The 18,072-nt window shown below is 36.6% G+C and overlaps 2 protein-coding genes and 1 pseudogene across 6 annotated transcripts in view; 2 read left to right on the top strand and 1 right to left on the bottom strand.

Annotated features, from left to right (window-relative positions):
• The window catches only part of NCK1 (NCK adaptor protein 1), a 553,292-nt gene that overhangs the window by 449,197 nt on the left and 86,023 nt on the right, over nt 1–18,072 (top strand). The gene's annotated exons all lie outside the window — the stretch shown is intronic.
• The window catches only part of STAG1 (STAG1 cohesin complex component), a 389,253-nt gene that overhangs the window by 357,201 nt on the left and 13,980 nt on the right, over nt 1–18,072 (bottom strand). The gene's annotated exons all lie outside the window — the stretch shown is intronic.
• LOC112309677 (small ribosomal subunit protein uS19 pseudogene) lies at nt 9,334–11,561 on the top strand (annotated as a pseudogene).

The raw sequence follows: 18,072 nt of genomic DNA, 5'->3' as shown, positions 1-18,072 counted from the left end.
AAAATAAAGGGACTATAAGAGAAGACTATGAACAACTGTACAATGAATTAGATAATCTAAATGAAAAGAACAAATTCCTAAAAACACAGAAATTTTCTATACTAACTCAAGAAGAAAAAGGAAATTTCAACACACCTATAACAAGAAATCAATAATCAAAATCCTCCAAATAAAGTTAAGTCCAGGTCCAGATGGCTTCATCAGTGAATTCTACCAAAAATTTTAAAAATAATTAAGACTAATATTATCAAACTCTTCCAAAAATTACAAAAGTAATTAATGCTTCCTAACACATTCTATTAGAGTAACATCACCCTGATACCAAAGCTAGACCAAGATATAAGAAAGAAAAAAAAATCATAGGCCAGTAGTCTTTACAAATATACATGCAAAACTCAACAAAATATTAGCAAACCAAACACAACAGTATATTAAAAGGATGATACAGCATGACAAACTGAGATTTATCCCTGGAGTGCAGGGATGGTTCGACATAGTATCATCAGTGTAATAAACCATATTATAAGAATGAAGAAAAAAAAATCACATTATTTTAAGAAAGACACACACACACAAAAAAATATCTGACAAAACAAAATGCCCTTCCACACTAAAAACACCATGAAAACACTCAGAAAATTAGGAATTGAGGAAGCTTCCTTAACAAAATAAAAGGAATTCATGAAAAGCCCACAGCTAACATCCTACTCAATGATAAAAGACTAAAATAAAAGTTCTGCCTCTAAGATCAGGAGCAAGAAAAGGAGGCCCAATAATATTTAACACTGTACTGGAAGTCTTAGAGCAATTAGATAAGAAAAAGAATTTTAAAATTTCATAATGGAAAGGAAGAAGTATCACTACTACTAGTTGCACATGATATGATCCTAGAGCATACTGAAGAATCCACAAATAAACTACTAAGCTAATAAATGAATCGAACCAAGTTATAGGATACAAGATCAACATATACAACTCAGTGGTGTTTCCATTTGCAATGAACAAACCAAAAAAGAAATTAAAAAAACGACTGCATTTAAAATAACATCTGAAAATAAAACAGCTAAGAATAATTTTAACTAAGGGTGTTAAAGACTTATAACTTAAAACAACAAAACAGCCCTGGCTGGTGTGGCTCAGTGGATTGAGCGCCATCCTGCGAACCAAAGGGTCGTCAGCTGGATTCCCCATCAGGGCACATGCCTGGGTTGTGGACCAAGTTCCCAGTAGGGAGTGCACATGAGAGGCAGCCACACATTGATGTTTCTCTCCTCTTTCTCCCTCCTTTGCCCTCTCTAAAAATAAATAAAATCTAAAAAATAAAAATAAAAAAAACCTGCTGATAGAAATTAAGTAGAAAATTAAATGGAAAGGCATCCAGTGGATTTGGAGGAGTATTTAATATTGCTAAAATGACAATACTTCCCAAAGCTATCTATACATTCAATGCAATCCCTAGTAAAGTTCCAAAGGCCCTTTTTGTAGAAATGAAAAAGTCAACCCCTGAATTCATAGGGGACTACAAGGAGCCACAAATAGTCAAAACAAGATTGAAAAAGAAAAAGTAGGAGGCTCATACTTCCCAATTGCAAAACTTAGTACAAAGCTACTGCAATCAAAATAGTGTGGTACTGGCATAAGGATAGACATAAATACCAACAGAAAAAATTGAGAGTCCAAAAATAAACCCATACATACATACTCAATTGATTTATTGAGAAGGATGTAAGACAATTCAATGGGGAAGGAATGGTCTCTTCAACAAAAAATGGGATAATTTGACACTGTCAGGAAAACAGAACGAAGTTGGACTCCTATCACACCATACATAAAACTTACCTCAAAATAGGATCTCACCTGTGTGGCTCAGTTGGTTGAGCATGATCCCACAAAGCAAAAGGCTACCAGTTCGATTCCTAGTCAGGGCACATGCTTGGGTTGCAGGCTCAGTCTCCAGTAGGGCGGGTATGAGAGGCAACTGATTGATGTTTCTCACATGGATGTTTCTCTCCCTCTCTTTCTCCCTCCCCTCCCCTCTCTCTAAAAATAAATAAAATCTTTAAAAAAAAAAACCCGCAAGATACAACAAAGACCTAAATTTAAGCACTAAAACTATAAAACTGTCAGAAAAAAAATCACAGGTGGGGTAACCTATATCCTTGGAGTTGGCAATGGTTTCTTAGAAATGACACCAGAACACAAGTACTTACGGGGGGCGGGGGGGGGGGGGGGACACCACATAAATTGTACACTTAACTTTAAATACTATCAAGTGAATTAAAAGACAACTCACAGAATGGGAGAAAATATCTGAAAACTATTAACTGATAAGGGTATAAAATGCAGAATATATAAAGAGTTATTTTAATTCAGCAACAAAGTAGTCTTTAAAATAAGCATGAAAAGACATTTTTCCAATGCTGATATATGGGGTCGGCAAAAGTGGGTTCATTCAATAGCTGAGAGTAGGTGAAACAAGAGTTTATTCTTGTATTACAATTTATTAATTATTGTAATATTTATTTGTATTACAACCATAACTCTACTTTTGCCCACCCCTGTACAGTTAGCCAACAAGCACATGAAAAAATACTCAACTTCACTATTTATTAATAAAATTCAAGCCAAAAGCACAATGAGATACTACTTGTCACACAGTAGGACATGCAAATGGAAAACCAATTACTAAAATTCATACGGAAGCAAAGGAGCCTCAAATAGTCAAAACAATTTTGAAAACAAAAGAACAAAGTTGGAGGGCTTACATGTCTCAATTTCAAAGCTTGCTATAAAGCTATAGTAATCAAAGCAATGATTTTTTTCTAATCAAAACAAAAATAAAAATAGGTGTTGGCAAGGATGTGGAGCAATAGAAATCCTACATTGCTGGTGGAAATAGAACATGGTGCAGCAGCTGCTGAGAACAGTTGGGCAGTTCCTCAAAAAACAAAACAAAGAATTAACTGTACAATCCAGCAATTCCAATCCTAGCTATACACCCTAGAAAAATGAAAACATATGTTCACACAGAAATTTCTATACAAATATATATAGCAGCATTATTGAGAATGGCCAAAATATCTATCAGATAAACAGATTGTGGTATATACATATAACAGAATATCATTCAGCCATAAAAAGGAATAAGTACTGGTACAAACTACCACTTGGATGAAACTCAAAAAACATTATGCTAATAAAAGCCAGATACACATTAAACTATTTCATGTATTTGAAATACCATAAATGAGCAAATCTGTAAAGATGAAAGCAGGTAAGCTAGTTCCCAAAAGCACTGATTTTTGGTGGGGGTCTGGGGAACAGGAAGATTATTTAATGGATATGGGGTGTTGTTCTGATGTGATGAAAACATTTTGAAAATAGAGTTGGTGGTTGCACAACAGTACAAATGCACTAAATGCCACTGAACACTTTAAAATAGCTAAGTGCATGTTATGTAAACACCTTAATTTTTATTTCTTACTAAACTAAAGGTTAATGTTGGGGAACCAATATGAATCGTCATACACTAATAAGAAATAGTTTCACTGCCCAGTATATTAGTATTTAGACTACTGTTTAGGTGCTTGATTCACCCCCCTAACTCCCCAAAAAATAATGTACAGTAAAGAATCATGGAATCTTTCAACCCTGGCTGGTATGGCTCATTGGCTGGGTGCTGCTGAGCAAAGGGAAGGCTGCAAGTTGGATTCTGAGTCAGGGCACATACCTGGGTTGGGAGTTTGATCCCCAGTTGGGGTGCTTACAAGAAGCAGCAACCCATCAATGTTTCTCTCTCATATTGATGTTTCACCCTGTCTTTCTCCCTCCCTTCTCCCTCTAAAAATAAATAAATAAAATCTTTAAAAAAAAAATCATGGAATCTTTCAAACATACAGTGAATTCCTACAATTTTTTTAAGCATGTGCATATTTACTATGCCTATTTTATAACCAACCGAAATGGAGAATTTATAACCCAGGAATGTCAGATTACAATACAATTTATATGGATGAACTACTAGTTATTTGTCAGTTTAGATGAACTTTTCCCTCATTAAAGGAGGATTTGAGAACTCCAGATAAGTACCACAGAACTTACTGATAAAATATAATGCAACTTTTTTTTGCTTATATACCCCCCAGAAATATGCTGCTTTTTGTTCTTTTCCCTTCTTTTCTGATTATCTTAAGGCCTAGAAAAGTTTACCTTCACAAAATTCCATTAAGTTTTTATTAAAATGCTTATGTCTAAAAATTAGTTTTCTTACAGAATTGAAATCTGAATCCGTAATGGTTTTCAAAAAACAACTAAGTTTTAAAAATTATTTTATCATTCCCTTCTCTATTTCATTTTCCCTTTAATACTTCCCTCTCTATTCCAGTGCTCCTAATTCTTTTCTTTCTCTCTCTCACACACACACACCACTATGCACAATTACACTGTATTTTTCCTTTCCACAATCCTAGAATTTCAAAATATTTTTATACTCCACTTCAACTGCAACAAGTTTCAATTTGCATAATATATTTCACTTGAATGTTTAAGTCATAGCCCCTAGCAAAAACTATTTATTGCAAATTAATTTTATAAGACAAATCTAAAACTAGAAAACAGTAAATAAACCACTTTATTGAAGCAACTATTTTTATGAGAAGTTGCAACTAAAAGCCAAATACAGAAAAATACAATCTACTTAACCAAGCAGAGGTAACTGATACGGTCATGTAAAATGTTTTATTACAATAATCACTTTGTCCAGCTTCTTTGGAAACAAAAGGAAAATGTTATCAGAAGCAATTACTTGAGTGGTATCTTGGACTCTCCTAGTATGGAGATGCTTTGGACAATCTGACATATAGATAGAATAAAATTCTTTTCACCAAAAAAAAAAAAAAAAAAAAAAAACTAAAAAAACAAACAAAAAAGAAATGAAACACCCTCACCAGGAGACTCAGTTGACTGAAGCATCATTCTGTGCACCAAAAGGCTGTGGGTTCAATTTCCAGTCAGGGCATATACCTAGGTTGAGGGTTTGATCCCCAGTTGGGGTGCAAGCAGGAAAGCAATGGATTGATGTTTCTCCCATCAAGTGTTTTCTCTCATTCGCTCATTCTCCCTTGCGCTCTCTCAAAAATCAATAAATATAGCCTCAGGTGAGGATTGAAAGAAAAAATTGCTATAACACTCCTATTAAAGTATCCTAATTTCTGTGAATCCACTTTAAAAAAGTTAAGGATAGTTTCTTGAAGACCAGTAGATTTCACTCCTAGATACAGAGCCAACAGAAATGGCTGCACATGAGCATTAAAAACATGTTCTTACATTAAAAACATGTTCTTAATGCTTCTAAGAACATACAGGGATGTTCTTAGAAGCATTATTTGTAAATATGAGAGCATAAAGCTACACAGTAATATACATCAACAATACAATAAATAAATTATGGCATAATCATACAACTGAACACTAAAGAAATAAAAATCAATCACAGATACACACAACGTAGCTATCACAAACACACTATTAAGTGAAGGTGGCAAGAAAAAAAATAGAGGGTGATTCTGTCTACATGAAACTCAAAGATAGACAAAGCCTTAACTATAACATTTCAGGACACAGTCTTAAGAGGTAGAAATATTTTTTAAAAACAAGCAATTATAACCATAAAAGTCAAGATAGTGGTTCATTCAGGATAAAGGATGAGTACTGCAATGTATAATGCAAATGAGCATGCAATGAAAGAACTTCTGTGGTGCTGACAATGTTCTGGTTCCTGACCCGATTATAGTGTCACAGTATTTACTTTATAAATATTGAAGCAATACATTTGTTTGATGCACTATGTTTTATTTCACAATTAAAAGTTCTCTTCGGAAAGCAAATGAGCCCTAGCCAGGTAGCTCAGTTGGTTAGGAGTGTCGTCCCCAAAAACCAAGGTTGTGGGCTCAATCTTCCATCAAGGCACATATAAGCAATCAACCAATGAATGCATAAATAAGGAGAACAACAAATCAATGTTTCTCTCTATATATTTCTATTTAAAAAATCAATTAAAAAAAGAAAATGAGAAAAGTCTATTAGGCATTTTAGACAATCACTACAGCTAAAAAAAAAGGTATATATAAAGGGCATACACAAATCAATACGAATCACTTCTAATGGTTCACAATACTTAACTCACTTGGGCCTCCCCACAAATGGTTTCTCCTCTGCTCTTACTTGCTCTTGCTTAATATGAATGCCTGCACCTTCCTCAAACTTCCTCTATCAGCTTGTTTAATACTGGAAAAAGATAAAACTCTCAGGGTTAATCTTACAAATCTGAGATTTCCGAGTGATATGCAAACCACTTGTGGCTAAGGAGCACTTTCAGGTGCTACATGGTAAAAAGGTTTTAATCTAGTTAGTTGTTTACTTTCTATTTTTGGCCAAGTGAAATTAGTTTCCCCACTCACTATAATATTCTAGTTTTCTTTTAAAATGAATGCAGGGGAAAATGACAATTTAAAAATTTAAACAGCAGTAAGTACCAGTAAAAGGTGGTGAACACTTATGGCAAAAGTGTTGATATCAGTCCCTGGATAAGTGATTCTGAAAACACTGCTATATTTACAGCTTTGACAATATGATTCTAGGATACTTATCCTACAAACCCGGTTAAGCGATGTAGAAAACAGAATATAAATTAAAATAGTATCTACTCTTCTGTAAAGCCTAAACAAACTACTGACCAAACCCACAAACATGACTATTAATAACAATAATTAACTAACTGGCCAAAGCAGCTATAAATGCTTAAGAAAATAAGAGTAAAAGCATCTATGCATTCTCTCTCTGGTACACAACTACCCACAATAGAAAAAAAGCATAAATTTTCCATTCTTTTTTGCATGTAATTTATTTTTACACTGTTATTTTATTAATTATGGTATTACAGTTGTCCAAATTTTTCCACCTTTGCTCCCTACCACCCAGCACCCCCCAGCTCCCTTAGGCAATCCCCACACTGTTCATGTCCAGTGGTCATGCATATAAATTCTTTGTCTACTTTACATCCCCGTGGCTATTCTGTAACTACCTATTTGTACTTCTTAATCCCCTCACCTCTTCACCCATTCCTCCACATCCCCCACCCATCTGGCAACCATCAAAATGTTCTCTGTACCCATGATTCCACTTCTGTTCTACTTGTTGCTTGGTTTGCTTTTTAGATTCAATTTTAGAGAAATATGTATTTGTCACCATTTTATTGTTCATAGTTTTGGATCTTTTTCTTAAATGAGTCCTTTTAACATTTCATACAGTAATGGTTTGGTGATGATGAAGACCTTTAGTTTTTGCTTTATGAGAAGCTCTTTATTTGCCCTTTGATTCTAAGTGATAGCTTTGCTGGGTAGAGCAATCTTGGTTGTAGTTCCCTGCTTTTCATGACTTTGAATGTTTCTCACCAATCCCTTCTAGCCTGCTAAATTTCTTTTGAGAAATTGGCCTTATGGGAACTCCCTTATAGGTAACTAACTGCCTTTCTCTTGCTGCTTTTAAGATTCTCCCTTTACCTTTAACATTTGGCATTTTAATTATGATGTGTCTTGGAGTGGGCCTCTTTGCATACATCTTGTTTGGGACTCTCTGTGCTTCCTGGACTTGCATGTCTATTTCCTTCACCAAATGAGGGAAGTTTTCTTTCATTAATTTTTTCAAATAGATTTCTTATTTCTTGCTCTTTCTTTTCTCCTTCTGGCACCCCTATGATGCGAATGTTGGACCTCTTGAAGTTGTCCCGGAGGCTACTTACACTATCCTCAGACTTTTTTGGATTCTTTTATCCTCTTGTTATTCTAATTGCTTGTTTTTTGCTTTCTTATGTTCCAAATCATTGATTGGATTCTCAGTTTCATTCACTCTACTGTTGTTTACCTGTAAATGGTTCTTTTTTTTAGTGTATCCTTCATTTCTGCCTGGATCTTTTTTATGCTGTTGAGGTCCTCACTAAGTTCCTTGAGCATTCTAATAACCAGTGTTTTGAACTCTGCATCTGATAGATTGCTTATCTCCATTTTGTGTAATTCCTTTTGTGGAGTTTTGATCTGTTCTTTCATTTGAAAGACGTTTCTTTCTCTCTCATTTTGGCAGCCTCCCTGTGTTTGTTTCTATGTATTAGGTAGAGCTGCTATGGCTTCCTGTCTTGGTAGCATGACCTAGTATAGTAGGTATCCTGTAGGGTCCAATGCCACAGCCTCCCCTATCACCCAAGCTGGTTACTCAAGGTGGGCCCTTCATGTGGGCTGAGTACACCCTCCTCTTGTAGTTGAGTCTTGATTGCTGTTGGCAGTTCAATGGGAGAGGTTTACCCAGGCCAGTCAGCTGCAAGGACTGGTTGTGACCACTGACCACCAACCTCTGCTCTCCAGAGAGGAGCAGCTATGCAAGGGCAGCATGGTGGTGCTCTGATATGGTCTGTAGCTGTCCACTGGGTGTGCAAGCCAAGCTCAGACTCCACCTGTGCTCTGCCAGGGCCACACTGCATGAACTTTAAAGCAATCTGAGATGGCTACTACTTTGCTTGACTTGGAGATTCCCAGGCAAAGCCAAGCTGTGAATCTAGGCTGGCTACAGCTAGTGCCTGGCCTAGAGCTAACTGAGGCCAGCCATTGCTTGTTTGATAAGATTTAGGAAGTTGTGAAGCATGAGCCAAGACTAGCCATTCATACGGAAAAGTCATGGTTAACAGTTTAGGTGTGCCTGTAATATGGGTGGGACAGAGTCTCAGGGGATCTCCAGGGTGGGGCAAACAGTGTTAGCTAAATTGATGGAGTCTCAGATATGGCTTGTGGCTCCATGAGGAGAGTGCTCAGTAAAGGGACAATGGCCTCTGCCTGTGCTTCTATCTGGGAGAAAGTTGTCCCCCCAGCTCCCACCTTGATGGCGAACACCTTAGTTCCTCCCTGTATGTCACTGTGTCTTTTAAATTGCTACCCTGGTGCTGTATGTCAGAGAGAGTGAGTCTGATTAAGGTTGTATTGGATTCTTTAAGGGTAACTGCTTGGGACTTGAGCAGTTTCTTCCGCTGACTCAGTCCCTGCTGGCCTTGAAGCCAGAAGTTATGGGGACTTATCTTCCTTACATTGGAACCCTGGGCTGGAAGGCCTGGTATGGGGCTGGGACTCCTCACTCACGAGATATCTCTCCCTAATTTTTATCCACCACACATGGGTGTGGGACCAGCCTGTTTTGTGTCTCTGTCCCTCCTACCATCTAGATGGATGTGGGTTTCTTTAATTCCATAGTTGTCAGACTTCCATTCAACTTGATTTCTGATGGTTCTGAGCAATGGTTATTCTGTATTTTAGTTGTAATTTTGATGTGGTTGTTCAAGGAGGTAAGGTGTGTTTACCTATGCTGTCATCTTGACCTTAAGTCAAACTTTCAAATTAAAGCTACCCTGGGCTCAAATTCTCATACCAACTCACTGTAAGTCTTTCTAGAAATTACTCTATTTTTTTCCAACCTTCATTTCTTCATACATAAAGTAAGGATAACAATATGTACGTTCTCCAAATTACTTCACACTTTTGAGCCTCAGTTTGGAATGGAGATAATAATATATCCTTTCCAGCAACATTGTTGTAAGGATTTGGGAATTATGTAAACAGTTTTTCACAATAAAGTGTACATAATAGGCATTAATAATTTCCCTCTTCCTCCATTTCTCTTGCTCTTCTTTTTAAATGCAAGAACATAAAGCCACACAGTATTGTTAACCCTGCCCCAAACCTTGACCCCAAGTAAAATCCAGATGCACTTACTTAACCTCCTCATTTTATCCTTTGAGCAATCTTAACTGAATGAAGTACTGATATATATCTCCATTTCACATGTAAACTGAGGCTCAAAAGAACAGAGTAGCCCATATGGATCAGTAGTGGAATTAAAAACAAAGCCCACATTTACCATAAATAGTTATCATTGACTTTGATGTTACAGGCATTTTAGTACTAGTAAGAAATCAATTCTACTTATCAGAAAATTTGTAGTGTTTTCAGAAAACAAACCAAAAAACAGACCATGGATTTTGTAATTCTTTTTTCTAGAGATGTTAGGAGAGGAAGACACAGGACCTAAAAATCCCTAAAAATGATGACGTTAGAAAGAAAGAAAGAAAGAAAGAAAGAAAGAAAGAAAGGAGAGAGAGAGAGAGAGAGAGAGAGAGAGAGAAAAGAAAAGAAAGGAAAGGAAAGGAAAGGAAAGGAAAGGAAGGGAAGGGAGGGAAGAAGAGAGAAGAAAAGAGAAGGAAAAAGAAGAAAAAACAGATACACACTCATGTATTTATATTAAACTATAACTCCTGAGGCTGGAAATCAATAAATGTTTCCACTTTCAAATAAAAGTAGATATATTTAAAGTTTTCTTTTTGCATTTCACTCTTCAAAAGTAATTCTTAGTAAAGAATTATTACTAATGACTTTAAGTATAATATGGCCATATGTTAGTCCTTTCCGCAGAACCAACAAGATGGCGGAGCAGAAGCAGCAGCGGAGAAGAAGCGGGCCTTCCGCAAGTTCACCTACCACAGCGTGGATCTCGACCAGCTGCTTGACAGGTCCAGTGAGCAGCTGACACAGCTGACGCAGCTGTACAGTGCAAGGCAGCTGCAGCGACTGAACAGTAGCCTGGGGAGGAAGCAGCTTGCACTGCTAAAGCGCCTGCGCAAGGCCAATAAGAAAGCACCGCCCATGGAAAAGCCTGACGTGGTGAGGACGCACCGGTGGAAAAAGATCATCCTGCCAGACCTGGTGGGCGTGTACAATGAATGGGAAGACCTTCAACCAGGTGGAAATCAAGCCCGAGTTGACTGGCCACTACTGAAGAGTTCTCTCACCTACGAGCCGTGATGCTTGGTCGCCCGGCTTCCAGGCCACTCACTGCCCCCACTTCATCCCTCTCAAGTAGCCAATAAAAGCACAGGCTTACTTTTAAAAAATAATAATGGTCATATGTTTATCTTTCAGATGTCTAAGATTTGTTTCTAAATATGGGGGGAGGGGTGTGGGTATGGGTAAATATAAAACACAGCACACGACAACAATTTTGAAGCTGGGTAATAATTATGTGAGAATTCACTGAACTATTCTGTCTTCATCTGCATGTTTTAAGTTTTCCATAGTTAAAAGTTATTTTTCATATGTTAATAATTTTGACTACTGTTCTTTGGGGAGCTTTGTCTTGCTATATTGAAATTTTTCAAGTAATCACATTAACCTAAGAGAAATTTAGGTCTAAAAGAAATCTTTAAACATTTAGCATTATATTTTTACATTTGACATAAGTAGAATTTCATTTTTTTCTAACTGTAGTACTAAAATGCTGTGATGCTATGATTCTTGTTCACTAATGTGACATTGAAATGTAATCAAATAGACATTCTAAACATTCAGATAAAAAGAACAGGTAAGCTGAAACCCTCCTACACTGATAAGCAGAAATGGCATAACCATTTTTGGAAAAATTTGGCAATTCCTTAAAATGTTAGACATAAATTACTACATCACCCAGCAATTGTATTCCTAGGTAACAACAGAAATGAAAATATGTCTACACCAAGGCTTGTACACAAATGTTCAAAGCAACATTATTCACAATTAAGTGAATTGCAGCATTATCCACATTATTCCACAGAAAAGTGGAAACGACCCAAATGTCCATCATCAATCGGTAAATGGATAAACAAAATGGACTTACTCTTCAATAATAAAACAAAAAGTACTAAAACATGGCAGAACATGAATTATCCTCAAAAACACTGTTAAATGAAAGAAGCCAAACACAAATAACCACATATTATACAATTCCATTTATATGAAATGTCCAAAGGGGGCAAATTATAGACATAAAATACAAATTAGTTATTGCCTAGTTAGGGATGGAAATGAGAAATGACTGCAAATGGTCCCAGAATTTTCTTTTGGGGATGATGAAAATATTCTAAAATTAAATTGTGGTGATAGTTGCGCAGTTTTGCAAATTAACTTTAAAAAAATCACTGAATTGACACACTTAAAAACAAGAGCATTTAATGTTACATAAATTATTCCTCAATATAACTATGAAGGAGAAGGAGGCAAGAAGGAGCAGGAGGACTATAGTGCCTGTGGGATGACGGATGAATAGATCTCAAAGAAGTAACTTGATCAGTCTCAAATCCAGGCTTGACTACTAAATCCATATTCTTCCTACATCCAGGGAAGACGCAGTAGAAGCAATATATCTTAACCACTTTGCAAAGATAAATTGAATGTGTCAGTGAAGCAGGACAAAGGACAGAGAAAAGATGCCTTTAAAACTGAGGTAAAGTTATGGTGAGAAAAAGAAGAGGAATCAAACGTAAGAAACTTCATCTGTAGAATGAAGAAAGTAAATACACAAAACCCAAACAAGGTGGCATTGGGAAGCAGGACTCAGGTCTTGTCTGACTATATGAAAGCTGAAACCAAATTAACTAAATAGTGAGGGTGTTCAAACAAATTAAATTTGGCAGTTTGTCTCCAACAATGTCTGTGGATAGTGCCCTGACCCAGATCTGCTGTAGTGCAGACAGATTTATCAGGCTATCATAGCTCAACAATACTGTCACTAAGATGATACAGGTTTATGGGTGAATCTTCAGATAATATTCTGTGTCTGATAACATATCTTCCTAAAGAAGGAGAATGCACTGATTGGTGAACACAGACAGTCCATTTCATCTGAAAATTACATTTCTCAATGTGTATCAATAATGTGACATTCTGCTTTATACCTCAGACCTGAAATTATTAGAAACTTAAATCACTCCTGGATGTAAATAAAAAACTGGACTTCTAAACATATCAATTCTGAGAACCAGCCTGGTACACAGTTCATCAGTTCCTGCCACACTTGAGAACTGACTCATCAGGCAGTCACAGCCTTCCCTAGAGACACTCTTCATCCCTGCTGCATGCCTCTGAAAATTGCAACTTGATGAACTGGATGGATACTGTTTAGAAGTCTGCAAATGTATAAAATGTCCCCACAATTCAACTGCTCATATTTGTATTTCATAGTTTAATAGTACTGTTACATTACCTTATTTACTAGCCAACATCCTCTGAGATGACCAGGAAGACATATATGCTTATTCCCAATACAAGTGAGACAGTGAAGTAAAAGTTAATTTACAAAAGGACATGCTGGTAATAAACAAACTAACTTGGATTAGAATACAGGTCTTTGGTCTCCAAATACAGTAGCTCCTTCTACTTCAGACACTGCAACTGTCTAAAAGGCCAACCAAATTAAAACCAAGAAAGCCTATGTTTCTGCCAGGAAAACCAATGATTATCTTTTGCAGTCTTATGAGAAGTCGGAGAAGTCTTCTCATAAATAAGAAAGATAATCTTCCAGGGATCAAGACAGATGATACTATAGAGAAAAATGCTCAAATATGAATAAAGGAGCCTGGAACAGTGTGACGCAGTTGGTTGGGCATCATCTGGCAAAGTGTAAGGTCGCCGGTTCATTTCTAGTCAGGGAATACACCTGGATTGTGGGTTCAGTCCCTAGTAGGGGCATGTAAGAGAGGCAACTGGCAGATGCTTCTCTCCCTCTCTTTCTCCTTCCCTTCCCCTCTATCTAAAAATAAATAAATAAAATCTTTTAAAATAATTTTTAATAAAGGAGAGAAATAAAAGATTTATACGTAATAGTGAAGAAAGTGCTAACAGAAACAAATAGTTCAATTTGGAACTAAATAAGAATTTTAATTTTATATGTAAATGAAAACAAAGATGTGCCTTCTTTTAGAATCTTTTCTAAAAGCCTAATGCCTCTTGTATTTTTTATCAAAAAGATAATCCTTTTGACAAAAAATTACCTTCTAGAGGGTAGGCCTCTTGTAGTACATGCTTTCCCCACTAGGTCAGTGTTCTAGGAACCCATCTGTATCAGTGTACCAGCTGGCATTGTTGTGAGAGGCTGTGTTAAGTTTCAGTGAATTGTTTTTTGAAGACTCTTGAAACCCAATTCCCATTTCATGTTGGGTAACAGAGCACATCTGCCCACACGGGCTGAGTGTTCAGAAGTTTTTCACCAAAAAGAAAAAATGGCATGAACCCTGTGCTCCACCATCCCTATTCACCAGATTTTGCCCCGAGCGACATTTGTGTGTGTGTTCCTGGATGAAAAAAGTCCTCGGAAGGAAACATTTTGCCGATGTGGGAGAGGTAAAAACAAAATGAGCAAAAGCACTAAAAGGCATCAAAATTGATGAGTTCAAAAACTGTTTTGAGCAGTGAAACAAAGATCTTGATAAATGTATTTCATCAAATGGAGAGTACTTTGAAGGTGACTGAAGTTTAAACATGTAAGGATAAATACACAATTTTTTATAAATAAATTCTGGGGTCTTTAGGGTCCCCTCCTAGTTAGGTAAAGGTGAAGTTGATGTTTTGGTTCCATTACAAAAGTAGTATTAAGAAGCAAAATATAACCAAAGACATTGAAATTGAGAACAGACTGACAGTGAACAGGGACGAGAAGGGAGGGGATAATGGGGAAAAAGGGTGAAGGGTTTATAGGAACAATTATAAAGGACACATGGATAATAACAAGGGGGGGTGGAAAAAGACAGGAGAAGGAGGTGGGGAGGGCTGGGGAGGTGGAAAAAGACAGGAGAAGGAGGTGGGGAGGGCTGGGGGGGTGGGGTAAGGTGGGGTGGGGAAAAGGCAGAAAACTACTTGAACAACAATTTTAAAAAAGGTTAAAAAAAAAGAAATGACTGTCTTTAAAAGTTAACTGAATGTTTTCAAAATCAGTAGCAATGCATTGCGGGGCATATAACCGGTCTACAGAAAATGTATGGAAACAAAATCCAGAGGGTGGGAATGGGGAAATAAAGGCATACCATTAAGGTTTTTACCTGGGGGCAGGGGGCGAGGGGGGAGTAGTAGTATACTATTGAGGCAGTAGACAGTCAGTCAGGAAGGAGGAAACTCTGGAGGTGCCCCAGGGCTGACATAAAGGACACGATACAGGACAGAGACCTTGTTCTAAGACCGGTTGTTCCTGCTTTCTGGAAAGGCACTGAATCATGATAAATCATGAATGCACCTGCGCAGAAGATACTACATGACCCCTGCTTCATTATAATAGCATTATAATAAATTAATATTGTGCAACCTCCTTCTCTGGTGGCCAACCAAGGAAAATCATGGGAGACCACATGCGCAGTAGGTTTAAAGCAATATAACTACTTGTACATGTGCAATAAAAGCCCACCAAAACTAGCCAGGAAATACCCACCCTATAAGAATAGAATCCCTCCAGCCCCAGAGGTCAATCTCTGCTTGGAGTTGGCAGGCTCCCATGTTCTGTGGAGTGTACTGTCGCTTAATAAATCAAATCTGCTCTCTCTTTCTGTTATAAACTCTGTGTCTTCAGTTCAATTCTTTGTCCACAATTACCAAGAACCTGGTTACCTATGCCCACCTGTGACACTATGATTCAGCAACTCCACCCTAGGTACCTGTATGTATCTGAAAGAAATTAGAGCATATGTCCACCAACAGATTTGTACAAGAATGTTCACAGCTGCTTTATAATAACCAAAAATTGAAAACAACCCAAATATCCATGCACAAAAGAATGGATTAATACATTTTGGTGTATTCATACAGTAGAATACTACATAGCAATAAAAAAAGAATTGCTGATACAAGCCACAATATGCACAAACCTCAGAGATGTCATGTTAAGTAAAAGAGGCCAGACAGTAAAGTACAAAATTAACTGTTGAAAAAAGCTGGATCTGAAATGGGTATGGGGATATAGGAGGAAGAGATAATTGAGAAGAAATAAAAAGACCCTTCTGGGGTGCTGGAATTATTTTACATCTTGATCTGGGAGGTGGTTACATGAATAAAAATTTGTCAAGCTTATAAGTAGTATACTTTATGTATTAATATGTTATACCGCAATAAAAAAAAGTTGGCAGAAGACACTTGGAACCTTTTATACAACACAAAACTTCCTGTAATCTTAAATTTTAAAACACGGAACTATTCCAAGAATGTAACTATAAATGAAAAAGTGATTTTACACTAAAATTAGCTCACAGTAGATTCGACCAAAATAATCACAAAGATATATCTTTCAAATTTTGTTCTAAAATTTCTTAGTTTCCTGTATGCTTCCAAGGGTTGAGCACAGCAAAACATCGGGGTAATCTCTATCTAGCTTCCTTTCAATTATTTCACCTTCCAGAAATAAAATAATAATTAAATCCACATCTCTCAATGAACAGATATGGTCATCTACTGAGAGGGGAAGTGATGAAGTAAGGGGGCTACAGGAGAGAAGTTTTTAAATAACTGCTATGAGAAAGAACTAACTAGGAACAAAGAAGTGCTCAGCATCACAGAGCCAGGCATGTAAAAAATCAGATTAATTATCTATGTCTGAGTATTGGTGAAACAAATAGAATTAAGAGAAAAAAGTAGAAAGCAGTGTAACACATTTCAAAAGTTACAAAGAGTCCAGGCTAGATAAGAACATTAAGGAAGGAGGGAGACAAAAGAGGCTTCAAAAGTCTAAAGCGCCCTACAAGACTGAGGAGAAATTGTCAATGTCTTTTATTTTTACTTTTAAAAAAGATAAAAAAGCTCAACAACATATTCAAAATTTCATGAATAGGTCTTTAATTGCAAAGTACCATTTCTTATTATTATTTTACACAATGGGATGTTGATGCCTAACAATTCAAATTTCTTTTTTAAGGTTACTAAAAAGCATCCAAATGAAAAAGGTCAAGCGTTGGTATTATAATCACAAATCTATATATCCCTCAACATTTCTATGTAAATCCAACAATTTTTAAAAATATTTTGAATCAACGTAGGAAGCTTCCAAATTATTTAGTCAATGAACCACTACCAAAAATCTTACTGTAAGTCAATCAATAGGGCCTAGGAAGTATTTCTTATTTATTGCCCTCTTTTCAGCATGTCAAATACGAATTTTCAGCCACCAGTGATCTGCCTCAAAAGGTGAACTTCCATAACACAGAAACCATTCATACTATTCACACTAGTACTAACAGTAGTGCTAGTCATCCATTTCTACCCATATATGTTACATGGACTGGTATGGGAAGCTTCTCACCATCTGCCATGATTCACCTATTCTAACATATACATTTTGCCCCTTATTTTAACATTTCTGATATAAAGAATCAATAGCGTTTTATAATCGTGCTGGACAGACAGCAATTAAACATAGCTGTCATGGTTCATCCACTAGTTTAATCGTAGCTATTCACCATGTACTGAGTCATCTGCATTGTTAGTTACATGCATGTTGAGTTTACCTTAAGAGTCTCTTAAAATATTATTCTATAATTTGGCATTGATCACTTCTCAGTTTTTTGCTAAAACTAAGTGGATAATTTGGCATTGCAATGAAATTACTGTGCACAAAGGTACAAAATTGAGATTAGTAAGTGAAATATTCAGTATTGCTAGTAATAATCCCAATTCCATGTTTTCTTACAAAGCAATAAAGTTATTTATAGGATATGGGAACAGCCACAAGTAAATGAAGCTATATTATGTTTTACTACTGAGATACATACAAAAGAAAAGCCTATCACATGCCAAGCAATGTAAATGAAGGCAGAAGAAATTGCCAAATCTCTGGAAATAGATAAAAGATTTCAAAGCAGTGTGTGGCTGGTGCAACCAATTATAGACTGCACGTGCATATGGCATATGTTTCCTTCTTATTAAACACAAAATTGTGCTGTCTTTCATTAATGGCAAATCAGGTTCCACGAACGAAGATTTTTTTAAATCAGCACCCTTCATTCTTGTTCTTCCTTCCAGTCTTCCACATCTTAGGATGCACCACCATTCATTCCATTATTAAAGTCAGAAACCTGGAGATCATCTTTGACTCATCCCTCTCCCTCACTGTCTACTCTAACTCCAAAACACATACAGAATCAGAACACTTCTCATTTTTACCTCTATTACAACCATGGCCCACGGCACTATCACC

The sequence above is a fragment of the Desmodus rotundus genome, chromosome 8 (assembly GCF_022682495.2).
Source record: "Desmodus rotundus isolate HL8 chromosome 8, HLdesRot8A.1, whole genome shotgun sequence".
Lineage (NCBI taxonomy): Eukaryota > Metazoa > Chordata > Mammalia > Chiroptera > Phyllostomidae > Desmodus > Desmodus rotundus.
This window is presented reverse-complemented; position numbering and strand designations above follow the sequence as displayed.